General features: G+C 37.1%; 1 pseudogene; it reads left to right on the top strand.

Annotated features, from left to right (window-relative positions):
* The first annotated feature begins 753 nt into the window (after positions 1-753).
* Positions 754-15,580, top strand: LOC113079431 (lethal(3)malignant brain tumor-like protein 4; annotated as a pseudogene).
* The last annotated feature ends 712 nt before the right edge of the window (positions 15,581-16,292 follow it).

The following is a 16,292-nucleotide window of genomic DNA, read 5'->3' on the forward strand; positions in this document are numbered from 1 at the left end:
AGATTGAAAATGATAACCAACTTTATAGATTTATCATCAAAAAGTCCAGTTTGTTTCAATCTTATACACTTTAACTATTAAACCATCTTTTTGGGGGGTATATGCTGGATAAAGCAATTTGAATAAATGCGTTGAAAACATTTGTATTTATAAGAAAAATCGAGCAGATGAAATTAGTTAATTAATAATTGATTAAAGAAATAATTGTTGCCGTGCATAAATCTGATCTGTTTAATGTATGTTTGACTGACAAATATGAATCAAATTAAGTTTATTATTTTAATGTTAAAACTGTGTAATCCGAATGAATGCAAATGAAATTCAGATGATCAAAAATATGCAATTCAGATGTGAAATAATGCAAAAATATGTAATGCAGATGTGCATTTATGAGATATACAGTACCTTCGGTTGTTTAAAATGTTTCTTCATTTTGCTAGTATAGTCATTAGTTATTATTTAATAATAATATAATTAATAATAAGTATTCTAATACATTTGTATATATTACTGTTATAATTGTTATAAGTTAATAATTAAGAAATTGCATGATTTCTGATGGAAACCGTAGTCTGCGGCGAATATTTGCTTTTGTGACGTGACTTGATGAGTTGAGAATATTCTAGAGATGCTGTGTGTTGCTGATGAGTTGTTGTTGTTGTTGTTGTTTGCTCAGGTCACGTGATCCGGCTCCTCCAGTGGAGGGCTGGTGTTCTGCGCATGCGCACTGCTCAGTGCTGTCACCTCACCTCGTCTGGTGGATCTCTCGGCTCTCAGTGCGGGTAAGAAATCATCAAGATCTGCGGCAGAATCTGCGCTTTAGTGTTCAGTCTGCTCCACAGGTGTGAGATTGTGTCGTGAGGAGTGTGTGATGCGTGTGTGGGTTCCCTACAGCCGCACTGTGTGTGTGTTAACGCTGCTCGACTAAAGTGTGTGTTCCTGCCGTTGAAAGCGAATGGAGATGAAGATGTATCTCGTGTGTGTGTTTGATGTGTGACGCGTTACAATGTTTCTCCGTCCGCCGCTGACGAGCGCGCGCTAGTGTTACATTGTTTCTCCCGCGCAGTTCTGTTCTTCTCCCCTCAGTCTCTCTCTCTCTCTCTCTCTCTCTCTCTCTCTCTCTGTCTGTCATCACATGTGTGTGTTTGTGCTGAAGACAGTCGCCATCTTCCTGTGTGAGAGAGACTCTTTCTTCTTCAGTCTTCTCGTGTCGGAGCTGCTGCACCTGTTGAGCTTCAGATAGTTCCTCAGTCAGCTCTGTGTGTACAGTATTAATCAAAACGGTTTACTGTAGAAAAATACCGTGTTTACGTTCAGTTTTCAGTTCTCCTGCTGGAGTCTTTCTCTCTGAATCAGTGCTTTCAGATCAGATAACGTGTTCATCCTGACTAAAGTGGAGTGGGACTTGTTTTATTTAGTTAATCATCTTGTTTTGTGGGTTTGTTTTTATAATAATCTGAACCGAACCATGTTACAAGTGAATACAAGTGATGAATTTGTGCTGGAATGGATTCCATTCATAAAAGGATAAATTATTAATTTTTCCATCATTACTGTAAACTAGGGGTGTGCAATATATAGTCTGCTACAATAATTGTTGTTTTAACGATGTTTGATTTGACATTATTGAGTATATCGCAAAATAAAACACACACAAAACAAAAGACGAAACACCTACATAGTGTGTTATATATATATAACAGTACAGTTTAACATTTCTGTAATCTATGTTCCGGTCAGCAGTTTTAGAACACTGATATTTGGTATATTTTATAAAGAAGACTCTTCTGCTCTCACCAAGCCTGAATTTATTTGATCCAAAGCACAGCAAAAATAGTAATGTTGTGGAATATTATTCTAATATAAAAAACAGCGGTTTTCTGTGTGAATCTCTTCTAATATCATGATTTACTGCTCAAGAAACTTTTTTATTTTTATTATTATTATCAATATTATTTACATTTTTATTTCAGGATTCTTTAATGAATAGAGTAGACAGATCCAAAGATCAGTATTTATTTAAAATAAAAAGCTTTTGTAGCATAATACACGATACCATTCAAAAGCTTAGAGTCAGCAATTTTTATAAGAATAATGTAATCAAAACTAACCCTATGTGTAGTTGACAACAATAATGTTATTTTAGTATAATAGAGATACTATTATAGTTTTTATTTAAATAAAAAAATAATGTTTTTCTCATTTTCCTAGTTTATTCTAGTTTTAGATGTTTTATCAAGTGAAACTAAATGAAATCAGAAATGTTGAATAGATTAAATGAAAAAGGTTTAATTTTCCTATACTTTATATTGAAATGAAAAAAATGTTAAAGTAACAACTTTTTGTAGAATTGAAGGGTAAATGTTAATGAATGTAAAGGTTAAACAGTTTTTTTTTTAGATTTTAAACCCCTTAGAGTTTCAGATTCTAGAGTGTGACAGATGAATTGTGTTTAATGAAAGTGCTAGACTTCTGTATAATGGCTGTGCTGATATGAACTCTATAAGTGGAGCGTGTATGATGATAAATGAAGGCTGAGAAACGCTCAGTGCAGAGGGATTCTCTCAGAGCGGATGTCTTGTAGTTCCAGGAATAGAAAGCTGTGTAAGTGCATTGAAACAGCAGTGTTAGTGTGTGAAGCGCTCTCTGTGTAGATCAGGAGCGATATTCACGTGCGCTCGGATCACAACGGATGATAATTCTGCTTCTCTCTCTTGTTTATTGGGATTTCTGTGCAGGAAGTTGTTGAAATGTTTCCTGCTGAATGGATCCCACACATCACTTCCTGCTCAGCGAGTGTGTGTGTGTGTGTGTGTGTGTGTGTGTGTGTGTGTGTGTGTGTGTGTGAGAGAGTATTTAAAGCACGCTCTCGTCACTGTTGTGTAGACGTCTGTTCATCTCAGCAGTCGATGTTCACAGCATTCAGTTTTCTGACAGAAACATGGAGAAAATATTTCATGAAACAAGTTTACTGAATAAACCAAACATATTTTATTGGACTGTCCTGCTTTTAATTGCATGTTGAAGTGAACTCACTCTAAGTGTTATTTAGCATACAGAAAAAGGTTTTGAATTTTGAATCTTGTGTAATATAACTTGTGTGTGTTTGTTTTCTGGTATTCATTGTATTCTTTAAATAGTTTTTGTCATGAAAATACCCTAAAATGCTGACATGTCATTAAATAAAAATATACTAGTACTAAGAAATAATCCAGGCTCAAATCAGTTCTTCTGACTTATTTTGAACCCAATCAGCTGACAATAAGTCAGACTAACTGAAATAAACCTGGCTTATTTGTTTTCTGGAACAGGCCCCAGATCAAGTGCATGTTTGGTGTTTAGCACAGTTTGTGAAGTTTAGTTATCATTATTATTGGCTGTTTTTGGTATATTTGGACTGCTGTTCTGATTCTTTACGCTGCTTGTGTGGAGTCTCAGTCTGTGTTTGCTGTAACATCCTTGAAACTTTCTTCTTTGCACAGAAGAATCTGATTTTGTGAGTGATCTGTGTCTGTAATCGGGCTCTTCTGGGTTTATTGCATGTGTAGTTCTGAAGGTTTAGTTGTTTGAAGGATGACACAGCGGTGTTTCTATTGTTTGAGGTTTGAATGGGAGGAAAGCACGTGACAGAAACACATGCGCTGGATGCTGGGAGGAATCTTCTGGGAAGATGTTAGTCAGGGTTTCTGCTCATGATTTGAATGATGCAGTGAATCTGCAGAAGGAAATCCAGCACTCTTTTCATACTCACTTAAAGCACTGATTCCAAAAATAGCATCTGTTTTGCTCTTTCACGTCAGTTTCTCACTAAATTGTAGCATTTTGGCTCTGGAGAATGGTTTGTGCAGTGCAGACGCAGCAGAAAAACACCTCAAACACACGATTCCTGTCTGAATCTGAGCCAGATGACAAATACCTGTTCAATTCTCAGCCGTTCTCACATGTGTGATGTTATTTCACATCTAATCTTGACTTAAAGGGCAGAAATACAGACATGAGCCTGATGATTGCATCCAGACAGTAAGAGAAAATCACAGATTTTGTGAAAAAAGCTTATTTTGCATATATGGAGAGTTTTCTGACATATTTTCTCACTCCTTTGCATATCTAAAGACTTTTTTATTTAGGAAAGCATATAATTGCTGAGCTGTCATGTTTAGTAATCTGTGATGTTTTGATCTTGTTATTTTATTGTAGCACTTTGAGATTCCCCCAATGAAAAGTGCATTATAAATAAAATCTATTATTATTATTATTATTATTGTATGTTAAATTATACATTTTAAATTAATCTAAAACTAATTTCTTACTCATTTTGGGCTCTGTTTCCAGAAATAGTGTGTGTTTTGCTCTCTCATGTCTCTCTCTGACTGATTAGATTTGGTTAATTTTCATTTTAAGGTTTTCCTTTGTCTGATTTGATTAGTTTTTATTAAAATGTTTATGTTTTAGAATTGTTGCTTGCCTTTTTAATGTCTATGGTTGTTATTTTTATTTCCATTTATTTTGATATTTTAGTACTTCAAGATAAACTAAAAGAAAATGAGTAATGTTGCCCTGAAAACTAATCAAATCATTTAACTGTGAAGTGTCTTTCATGTTCCAGTGTAGTTTTGACCAGGTTTAGTCTCTGTTCTGATGGGTGGATGTGGCTGCTCTCTCTCAGGTCCTGTAGGTGATGGGGGACAGATGAAGCCTGTGTTGTTCGGGCTGAACCCCTGACTGTGGACAGGTCAGTTCTGATTCATCAGTTTTATTCTAGCTCACGTTATGAAATATGAGCAGCCGTCAGAAAGCACTCAGTTCAGCAGAGAGCAGTTAAACCACATGACTAGTGACTCAGAGATTCAGTGAAGTACAGCTCAAATCAATATTTTGATAATAATCAGAAATGTTTCTTGAGCAGTAAATCATCATATTATTCTGATTTCTGAAGATCATGTGACACTGAAGACTGGAGGAATGATGCTGAAAATACAGCGGAGCATCACAGAAATAAATTACACTTTAACACAGATTCACACAGAAAACAGACGTGTTAAAATCTAATAATATTACATCATTTTCTCTGTGTTTCTGCAGAGCCGATCTCGAATGATGCAGAGTGAAGAGCGCAAGAGAAAGAAACCCAGTTTGAACCCCAGAAGCGTGTCAGATGAGTACAGTCTGCGTGTGAGTACAGTGACCCCTGACCCCTGACCCCTGACCTTCAGTGACTCTCAGAACAGGCTGACGAGTGCTCATGTGCTTCTTCTCAGGAGCGACCGAAAGAAGAAACCGCAAAGATGAAGAATAAAGTCTCTACTTCACAAAGTAGGAAACAGAGTCGTCTCACACGCTGTGCTCATGAGTGTGTCTGGATCTGTGAGGTGTGTGTTCTGGTGTGTGTTTTCTGCAGCGGTCAGCGGTAAGAAGAAGCCGTGGTCGTGGGATCAGTATCTGGAGGACGATGGATCTCCGGCCGCTCCTCTGCAGCTCTTCACTGAGGTACAGACCACTGATCCAGGACCAGCAGAACACCTCTCGGAGAGGAAGAAAACATGAAAGAATCTGGCAATTTACATTGCAACATGTTCATGCTTTCATTTTAAACACCACTTTTCTTAATAAATAAACCTAAATGTAGAAAAATGTAAAAAGACCGGAGGAAGCATCGTTTCCAGAGAAAGCATGAACTGATCAGATGTATTTCTTGAATGCGATGCAAGTGGCTTTGAATAGAAGTGTCTGCCAGATGCATGACTGTTTCTAGAGAGACTAGAATGTTAAACAGATGTGATGGACTCCTCAAACTAACTCCTGGTCTCCTCTTCCAGTTCCAGGTGTTTCCCGACAGCAGGAATGGTTTTAAGGTGGGGATGAGGCTGGAGGGCATCGAGCCGCTGCATCCGTCCATGTTCTGTGTGCTGTCTGTGGCCGAGGTCAGAATCTGTCTCTTACTCGCTGTCTTACTCTCCTCCAGCTCTCAGAGGCTTCACTTGTGTCCTGTCTGTGCAATGCATTATAAAGGTATTCATATGCACACTGTTATGAATTATAGTTTTGCATAAATAATTGTAACCAGAGTTAACATGCATGGCTGTTTGTTGTGGTTTAATGCATTGTCCTTTCTAAGGATGCAACTATCAATAGATAAGTGTTATAACTTATTATAACAATAATTCAAGGATCAAACAATGCATTATATGCATGGCAAGACATAATGCATGAAAAATAAAATGTATAGGGCATTGTGTGTGTGTGTGTGTGTGTATAAAGGCTTTAACTAATGTGTTACCAAGATTTTGACACCTAACCTGCATGCATAATTAAAAGCATTACTTTGGTAGCATTTTATATAAAGCCTACACACACACATATAAATATGAATACGTTTTATTGCATGAATTGATTATACCCTGTAATGCACTTTATAATGCATTGTCTGTCTCTGATCTCGTGAATAATTGTAGTCACAGATATAGTTCTGATCTATTCATTGTGACGTCTTGAGAAAGTATAATGCATTAAAACACATGACAGACTATTTTAGATGTAAGAAGGAATATGTTAATTAGGGCCCGAGCACCGAGGTGCGAGGACCCTCTTGTATCTGCTTTGTTTATTAGGGCTCAAGCCCAAAGGGCGAGAGGCCTATTGTTTTCCTTAGGATTATTTTTTATTATTATTATTATTATTATTATTATTATTATTATTATTTTCCAACGTCTCGGGGGCTTTTGGGGCCCTTAACGTGCTTAAAAAGTCTTGAAAATTGGCACACAGATTGGAACCTGCGGCCATTAGGGCCGGGCAGAGACTGATACACGGGCGTGGCACAGGGGCTCTACAGCGCCCCCTGGAATATGGAGGGCCATATATCATACATTCTTGCTCGTAGACGTATGAAACTCGGTACACATATAAATCTCATCAATCCAAACAACTTTTGTATTGCATATCATAGGCTCCGCCCAACAGGAAGTTGGCTATTTAGGGTTTAGTATTCAAATTTTTCGTCAAAGTTGTGGGGGCTTTTGGGGTCCTTAACATACTCAAAAACTCTTGAAAATTTGCGCACACTTTGGAATCTGTGGCCTTTAGGAGCCTGCAGAGGCTGGGACCCGGGCGTGGCACAGGGGCTCTACGGCGCCCCCTGGAACACAGTCAGAAATGTTGATGTATAGCTCACACATACTTGCACATATTCATATGAAACTCAGTACACATATAGATCTCATCGTGCCGAACAACTTTCGTATTGCATGTCATAGGCTCCGCCCATCAGGAAGTCAGCTATTTAGAGTTATGTAAAAAGCGCATGCTCTGGAATTTGAAATACTTGTCATAGGTTTTTTTCTCGATTTCCGCCAAACTCGGTCAACGTGATCTCAAGACACTGGGGATGAAAAATTGCCAGGGGATTTTTGATATCTCGAACGGTTTGCTCGTGGCGAGGCGTTGAAATTATGGCGAGAAATGAGAAACAGGAAGTGTCTAATACCGTCCACATACATTTCCTGATTTTAATCAAACTTCATCAGATTATTCGTTGTATGATGTCGATCGCATATATGTGACTATTAGGAGTCAAAGTTATAGCGCCACCAACTGGCAGAAGGAAGTGTGTCATTTTCAAAATGATTTGAATTCAGCATCTTATTATTACTCGATTTGCTTCAAACTTCATCAGAATAATGTTAAAACACAGCCGATATAAATCTGCAAGGGGGATATTGATATCTAAAAAATTGTTGGCGTGGCAACATGTCAAACTGGAATACTTCTCAGGTGATTTTGAGGCAAATAACATACTTAGAATTTCACAAAACTCTGAACACACATCAGTATTTCTGATAGGAACTTAAATTGTGAATGGATTTTGGATAGCTTGAATGGTTTTGCCATGGTGATTTTTTGAAATGACCTTACAAAGGGAATCATTATTGTATTTTTAAATTGCAGCTTCCAAACACGTCAAATAATTGTTTCATACAGATGAAAAAGTCATTCTGAGGAAATATGCATAGTTTCACGACTTTACAACACTGTATAGATAACAGAAAATTAAAAAACTGTCAGACATCTCATCTCACGCTGTCCCTCTGTTTGAGTGTATGTGCTTCAGACTTCCATTGTCTGAGAGAAATAGCGCCCCTACAGGTTCAATTCCCGAACTTTTACTTTCACTTTTAAATCGGTTAAAAATACAAACAAATACTTAGATTTAATTCACACTGACAAGCTAAACCAACATATCTGATTATTACCGGTTCAGGGCTCATGGATAAATTATTTCTGGCCAGAGATATATGAGAAATAGGAGAGATGAATCACCGCTGTGACCACGAGCGTCTGGAGTAAAGAGCTCAGAGAAAACGAATGTATTCCTGTTTTAAAGCTTTTAAAAATAAATTATTACAGCGATATCACACAATCAACCAATTAGAACACACCAAGAGCTAAATTAAGATGTTTTTGAACTGTTTGTGTGAAAATGAAATATTTGTGGCTGCCTATCTGAAATCACCGCTCCGATCAGCGCGTACAGTGTCCAGCTCAAAACAAACGAATTTATTCTTGTTTAAGAGCTTTTTTAAATAAAATATTACCACAAATGCACACAATAAACCCATTGTAACACAACAAGAGCTAAATGCAGGTGTTTGTGACCTGTTTAAGTGTGCAAGACTATTTGAAAGCGCGACTGGCAGAATAACATGTATCTCTGGAGCTGCAGGATTCTGGCTTTCGTCGTACGAACGAACACATCACGGACAAGATTATTTCAAAATACATAATAGCTTGGCGAATATAAACGAAAACAGCCACGTGAACATAAACTGGATCTACTGGATTTGAATATTAAAGTGACCACATTTACCACTTGTTTCTGCCTTCAATTTTAATCTATATAAAAAAGGAAACTCATTCGACTTGGCTGCTTTTTTAATGTGTGCGTATTTATTTATTTATCTTTTTATACATTTTGTATAATTTCATAGTTTGTGTATTACAATTATAAAAACAAAAATAAAATTAGCCACTCACATAGAAATAGCTTAGGCCTTAACCTTTTTCTGACAGTTTTAGGGATTTTTAAAAATCCTAAAAAAAACCTTATTTGTGCTGCAAATAATAATTTCAAACTCATTTGATACTGACATATGACATCCTGTGACATTATATTTATTTGAATTTACATAATCTCATGGATGTAACAGTAAATCTGTTCAGCTCACAGATCAATACTAAGCTGTAATGCAAGCAGAACTTTCACAAATGCTTATGAGTCATTTAAGGATTTGATAACACTGTAAAATAATGTCTAATTTGTTAACATTAGCAAATTCATTGATAACACTTTATAATAACTGCACTCATTATTAAATAGTCAGTTCATGCTTTATAAAGCCTTGTCCCAATATCAATAGTCAGTAGTAAGCAGTTTATAAATACAGCTATAAATAGCTTGTCCTTGGTTTATAAGCACATTTATTAAAAAGGAGAGTAAGTTATCTTCCTATGAAAAATAAAAGATAAAAATAAACAAACAACAACACAGATTGATACAGAACTCAGAAATTTTATTGTGGATTTATGATAAAATCAGCCTGTAAATGAATTCATACTCCTCCTCATACTACTCCATACTCCTTTTTCAACATGATGCCAATATACTGAGATGTTAAATTGTGAATGGGTTTAGGATAGCTTAAATGGTGTTGCCATAGAGATTTATTAAAGTAACATAAAAAATAAAATAATTATTTTACTATATCTTTAAAATTTTTCATTCTAACTCTTCATAATTTTTTATATAAGTAGAAGTCCTCATTTGAAGGAAGCACAGTAAGTTTCATAGCTTTATCATTTTCAAGAGCCAGCATAAAATTAAAACTATCATAACTTATAAATCAAGCTTGCAATTCTTAGTACCAATAATGGCCACCAGAGGGAGCTATAGGATTACTTTTAAATAATTATTGTAGAAACGAGTATGATTTAAATCATTAATAGAAATCTTTCAAATAAAATAATATGTATTTTAGGAATTTTACTGATAAAATGACCCTCACTTAATTAGAATAACAAGCTGAAGTATTGTGAAGTGTATATTAAGAATAATTCTTTATAGGCTTTATGGACAGATACGTTTTGAGTGACTCTTGAAGGTTCAGCACCACATCCTCTTTTACCACTGTTTAAAGAATTAATCTTAAAGAACAGGTGTGAATGAATTTTGGATAGCTTGAATGGTTTTGTCGTGGTGATTTTTTTAAATAATAGTAAAAAAGGAACCAGTAAATGTCTTTTTATTTTTTTAAAGTGCAGCTTCTAAACACTTAAAAAAAAAATGTACACATAAAAGACAAGTCATTCTGAGGCATATTTCCTCAGAATGACTGGTCTCATGACAATAGTTTCATGACTATACAACACTATATGGATGATAGAAAATTAAAAAACTATCATACATCTGATGTCACTCAGTCCCACTGTCACTGTGGGTAATGTGTGTGTGTGTGTGTGTGTGTTAAGTGAATTAGGTGTGAAACTATCAGGGAGCATTTAGTCTCCAGCGCCAACATTTTACAGAACTGCCACTTTCCTGGAGTCTCAAGAATTACTCGGTGTAAGGCACTGAGAGACTTAAGATTCCAAAAAATGATTTAATTAGAATACCATGAAGTATTGTGAAATACTATATATTAAGGCTTTATATATAGGCTTAATTAACAGATTAGAGTGACTCGTGAAGGACCAGCACCACCTCCTCTTGTTCGATGGTTTGAGGAATATATCTTCCAGAATCCAGGATTAAGATTTAGGAGCTCATTTTTATTCCACCTCCTTTCCTGAAAGTCTGTCTTGCAGAATTGACTAAAAATGTATCTTCACATTAATTCCTAATTATTTTGCAATTCTTTTTGTCAGTTCTTCTTGACCTGTTTTTCTCTTCCAGCTTTCCTGGACTATTGTATAGCACTCATAAATGATTAAATAAAAAATAATGGTAGTTATTAAGATTGATATGGTTTGGAATTGGTAAAATGTGCTTGGAAAAAAATCACAATAAAACAATGTTTTAATGTTTAAGTTTGGAATATTAACTGACATGAATGAATGCTATATAAATATTGTTCATGTTAACATAATGTTTATAAATGGAATCTTATTGTAAAGTGTTACTAAAGTTATATATATATATATATATATATATATATATATATATATATATATATATATATATATATATATATATATATATATTGTTCTGTGAATGTGATTTTAAAGTCTAGATGATTCGGATTAACCCTTTAACTGCCATATCCTTTAAAACCTCACTGCCAGAGGGATATTGTGAATGCATTTGCCCGCTGGGCACAGTTTACCTGATACCACCGGGGTGGCGATGGCATTGGTGGCTTGAGCCCGCCATCGCTGCTTGCAGCTATATTTATTATTATTATTATTATTCTTCTTCTTCTTCTCCCGAATGAATCGCATTTTTGAGGGCTTTAACATGCTCAAAAAGTCATGAAACTTTGCACATGCGTCAAACCTGGTGAAAATTTTCGTCTGATATAGGATTCAGAAGAGGGTGTGGCAAAATGGCTCGACAGCGCCACCTATACCAAGAAAATCAACAGCCTTCCAGCTATGTTTCACGTACATGCACGAAAATTGGCACACATATGTAACACACCAATACCTACAAAAAAGACTCTTGGAGCGAAATTCTAAACCCAACAGGAAGTCGGTTATTTTTAATATTATGAGCATATTTTGTGTAATTTTGGTCATTTCCATGTGTTGTATTTTAACGAACTCCTCCTAGAGAGTTCTTCAAATCAACACCAAATTTGGTATGCCTAATCTAAAGGCCTTTGTGATGTTAAATTGCGAAGATCTTGAGTTTTCGTTGAAGGGCGTGTCCGTGGCGGCCTGGCGAATTTCGATGATTCGCCATGAAAAATGAAGTTGCTATAACTCACACATACAATGTCCAATCCGCCCCAAACTTCACATGTTTGATGAGACTCCGAACCTGAACAGATTGACATGCCCATAGTCAGTTATAGTCCATAGCGCCACCTATTGGCAACAGGAAGTGACATATTTTACGCTGCGACGAACTACTCCTAGAAATTTTATGACATCAATGTATTTTTTGTGGTCAGTCTAATCTAAAGGCCTGTGCGATGTTCAGTTGTGAAGATCTTGAGTTTTCGTTAAAAGGCTTGTTCATGGCGCCACGACGAAGTTCGATGTCTCGCCATGGGAATAAAAGATGTTATAACTCAGGCATAAAATGTCCGATCTTCCCCAAACTTCACATGTGTGATAAGAGTCCTGGCCGGAACAGATCTGCAGGCCAATATTCCACCGGGTGTGGCAGAATGGCTCGATAGCGCCACCTATACACTTTCAACGGAGTGCGCCTCGAGCTATGTTTCACGTACATGTACAAAAATTGGTACACACATGTAACTCACCAATATCTACAAAAAAGTCTCTTGGTACGAAATCCAAATCCCAACAGGAAGTCGGTTATTTTGAATTACCCTTCAAAATTGGTGTTGTTTTTGCCATTTTCAGGGGTTGTACTTTAACGAACTCCTCCTAGAGATTTATTCAGATCAACACCAAACTTGGTCAGTGTAATCTAAAGCCACTTGCGATGTTAAATTGTGAAGGACTTGAGGTTTCGTTAAAGGGCGTGTCCATGGCGGCCTGACAAATTTCGATGTTTCGCCATTAAAAAAGAAGTTGATGTTACTCAGACATACAATGTCCAATCTGCCCCAAACTTCACATGTTGGATGAGACTCTTGACCTGAACAGATCGACATGCTCATATTCAGTTATAGTCATAGCGCCACCTGTTGGCAACAGGGAGTGACATATTTTACACTGTGACAGACTATTTCTAGAAATTTTATGACATCAATGTCTTTTTTGTGATCAGTCTAATCTAAAGACCTGTGTGATGTTTAGTTGTGAAGATCTTGAGTTTTTGTTAAAAGGCGTGTCCATGGCGCCGTGACGAAGTTCGATGTCTTGCCATGGGAATAAAAGATGTTATAACTCAGGCATAAAATGTCCGATCTTCCCCAAACTTCACGTGTGTGATAAGGGTCCTGGCCTGAACACATATGAAGACAAATATTCCATTGGGTGTGGCAAAATGGCTCGATAGCGCCACCTATACACTTTCAACGGAGTGCATATGCACTTTCAACGGAGTGTGCCTCGAGCTATGTTTCACGTACATGTACAAAAATCGGTACACACATGTAACACACCAATACCTACAGAAAAGTCTCTTGGTACGAAATCCGAATCCCAACAGGAAGTCAGTTATTTAGAATTTTCTCTGCAAAATTGGTGTTGTTTTTGCCATTTTCAGGGGTTGTACTTTAACTAACTCCTCCTAGAGATTTATTCAGATCTTCACCAAACTTGGTCAGTGTAATCTAAAGGCCTTTGCATTGTTAAATTGCGAAGATCTTGAGGTTTCGTTAAAGGACGTGTCCATGGCGGCCTGACAAATTTTGATATATTGCGATGAAAAGGAAGTTGCTGTAACTCAGACATACAATGTCCAATCTGCGCCAAACTTCACATGTTAGTTAAGACTTCTGCCCTTAACAGATCTACATGCCCATATTCAGTTATAGTAATAGCTCCACCTGCTGGCAACAGGAAGTGACATGTTTTAGGCTGCGACAAACTGCTCCTATAATTTTTTTGAGATTAACATATATTTTGTGGTCAGTCTAATCTAAACGCCTGTGCAATGTTAACTTTTGGAGATCTTGAGTTTTTGTTAAAGGGTGTTTCCATGGCGCCATGACAAAATTTGATGTCTTGCCACAGCAAGAGAAGTTGTTGTAACTCAAGCATAAAATGTTCAATCTTCCCCAAACTTCACATGTTTGATAAAAGTCCTTGCCTGATCACATCTGAAGACCAATATTCCATTATAATGATAGCGCCACCTGCTGGCAACAGGAAGATTGGCACATATATGGGATATACTTTGATATATTCAACTTATAATTAGGACATTAAATGCATATTTCTCAACGTTCACCTTTTTACTAAAGCCACACGATGGCGGTGAGCCCGGGTGCGAGGGCCCGTTCATCGCTGCTTGCAGCTTTAATATTATAATGTATTTATCTTTGGTTACAGTAACTTATATAAAAATATGATGCTTTACATTATACCTTTATAATGCGTTAAGCATAACAGCTTCGAGTAAAGTCTAATCAAGTTTTTTAATAAAGTTTTTTTATTTTTATTAAATATGCATTCTCTTTTTTAATGCACTTTGGTTTTGATGATGTTTGTATATGCTTTATTTAATGGCTTTAAATTCTGAACAAAAAGCAAATGCACATGTATTCTTCAGAGAGGAGGAATGGATGTCCCAGAATGCATTGCTGCGATGCAGAAATGTGTCAAAATGAATGGAATCGGATCATTTTTGTGTTTCTGAGCTTGTTTGGAGTGTGCTGGTGAGTTTAGCGTCATGTGGACGTGTCTGATAGAGATTGAGATTCCTGTCGTTGTTGTTGAAGGTGATCGGCTTCCGTCTGCGGCTCCACATCGATGGTTACTCCGAGTGCTATGACTTCTGGTAAACGCTGACTCTCCGGACATCAAACCGGCAGGATGGAGCGAGGCGACGGGACACACACTCCATCCACCCAAAGGTGTGTGAGTCAAACATGAGCCAGAAGAAGAGAACCGTCCAGGAGATGTCTGGATTCACCACAAGATGAGAAGAAACTAGACAGATTTATATACCAGATAATTATAAGAAGAAGAAGAACAGTTCAGTTTGATGTGTTTCTTCTCAAACATCTGGTCAGATGTTTTTCTGAAAAAATAATAATAATAATAATAATAATCGCATCATTTGTTGTGTATTTTTCAGCTTATTCTGATTTAAATAAATACTACTGTTTGTTTATTTGATCATTTATGAATTTGTTTAATACTGTCAGTAAAACTCTTGCAGTGATCAAGCAGATCATCTCACTTTGAGAAATGTCTTTAATTATTATATATAAATGTCAAACTTCTTTGTGAAATATTATTCCTTAAGATTTTAAGGTGGAATGTGACCCGGATGTGTTTAGTGTCGTCATCTTTCTGGTTGATCTCTTCTGTATTTTGTGTGCTCAGGTTACAAACTGAACGAGTTTAACTGGGAGAAATATCTGGAGGCCTGTAACGCTCAAGCGGCACCGGAGAACCTCTTCAGATCCAGCGTAAGGCCCTCATCACTAGCCTTGCAAAGGAGTGCAAATCAGATTAAAAGTATCTAGTAAAGTAACGCATGACTTGATTTAGAAGGAAATCCGTGCGTTACTTTGTTTCTCCTGTGTTGAGTGACAGCTCTGGTGTTGTCATGGTGACAGAGATCAGGAGTCACATGACACATTTGTGTTTTATATTGAGTTATTGCTGAATATGACTTTCTTCTCCTGCCTTATATTCGTCATGTGACTAGTTTGAGCGGCGCCCTCTACTGTACAGACCTGGAGTTACATTCACTTTACTTTTGGGCTGAAACATTTGTAAAAGAAGAACTTTCATATTAAAAACCAACAAGCAAGCACTTCCTGGATTTAAAGAGTAACTCAAAAGTAACATAACGCATTACTTACCATAAATAGTAACTGAGTTACGTGATCAGTTCCGTTTGTAAGGAGTCATTGTATCGCATCACTCTGCACTAGACCTGTTCTAGAGATGCTGTGTGTGTCCCTAACCAGCAGTTTCTCCTCGCAGGGGGTCGAGCGCCTCGCTGTTTTGAGGTGGGCATGAAGCTGGAGGCGGTGGACCGTAAGAACCCGTGTCTGGTGTGTGTGGCCCAGCATCGCCGACATCGTGGACCAGCGCTTCCTAGTGCACTTCGACAACTGGGACGACACCTACGACTACTGGTGACCAGCACTAACTAACCTACCCTACTTCTCTGTGTGCTGACCCCAGTAAATGCATGGTTACCCAGAATGCTCATCTGCTTTGGTCAGGTCCCCAAATATGCAAACCCCTAATGAATATATGAATATATAAGGAGCGAGAGGTTGATGACAGAAGAGAGATCCCCAGATAACGATGATGATTTAAAGGAGGTGTGATGTAACAGAAGTGTGTGTGGTGTTCTGTGGAGGCTGTGACTGGATCCTCCGATCTTCATCATCATCGTCATCATCTCTCACGCACATTAATAGTAGCGCATTAATATCCCCCTGCTTCTGTGAGGAGTGTTTATGATGCCTGACTGATTC

Source organism: Carassius auratus, unplaced genomic scaffold (assembly GCF_003368295.1).
Source record: "Carassius auratus strain Wakin unplaced genomic scaffold, ASM336829v1 scaf_tig00028011, whole genome shotgun sequence".
Classification (NCBI taxonomy): domain Eukaryota; kingdom Metazoa; phylum Chordata; class Actinopteri; order Cypriniformes; family Cyprinidae; genus Carassius; species Carassius auratus.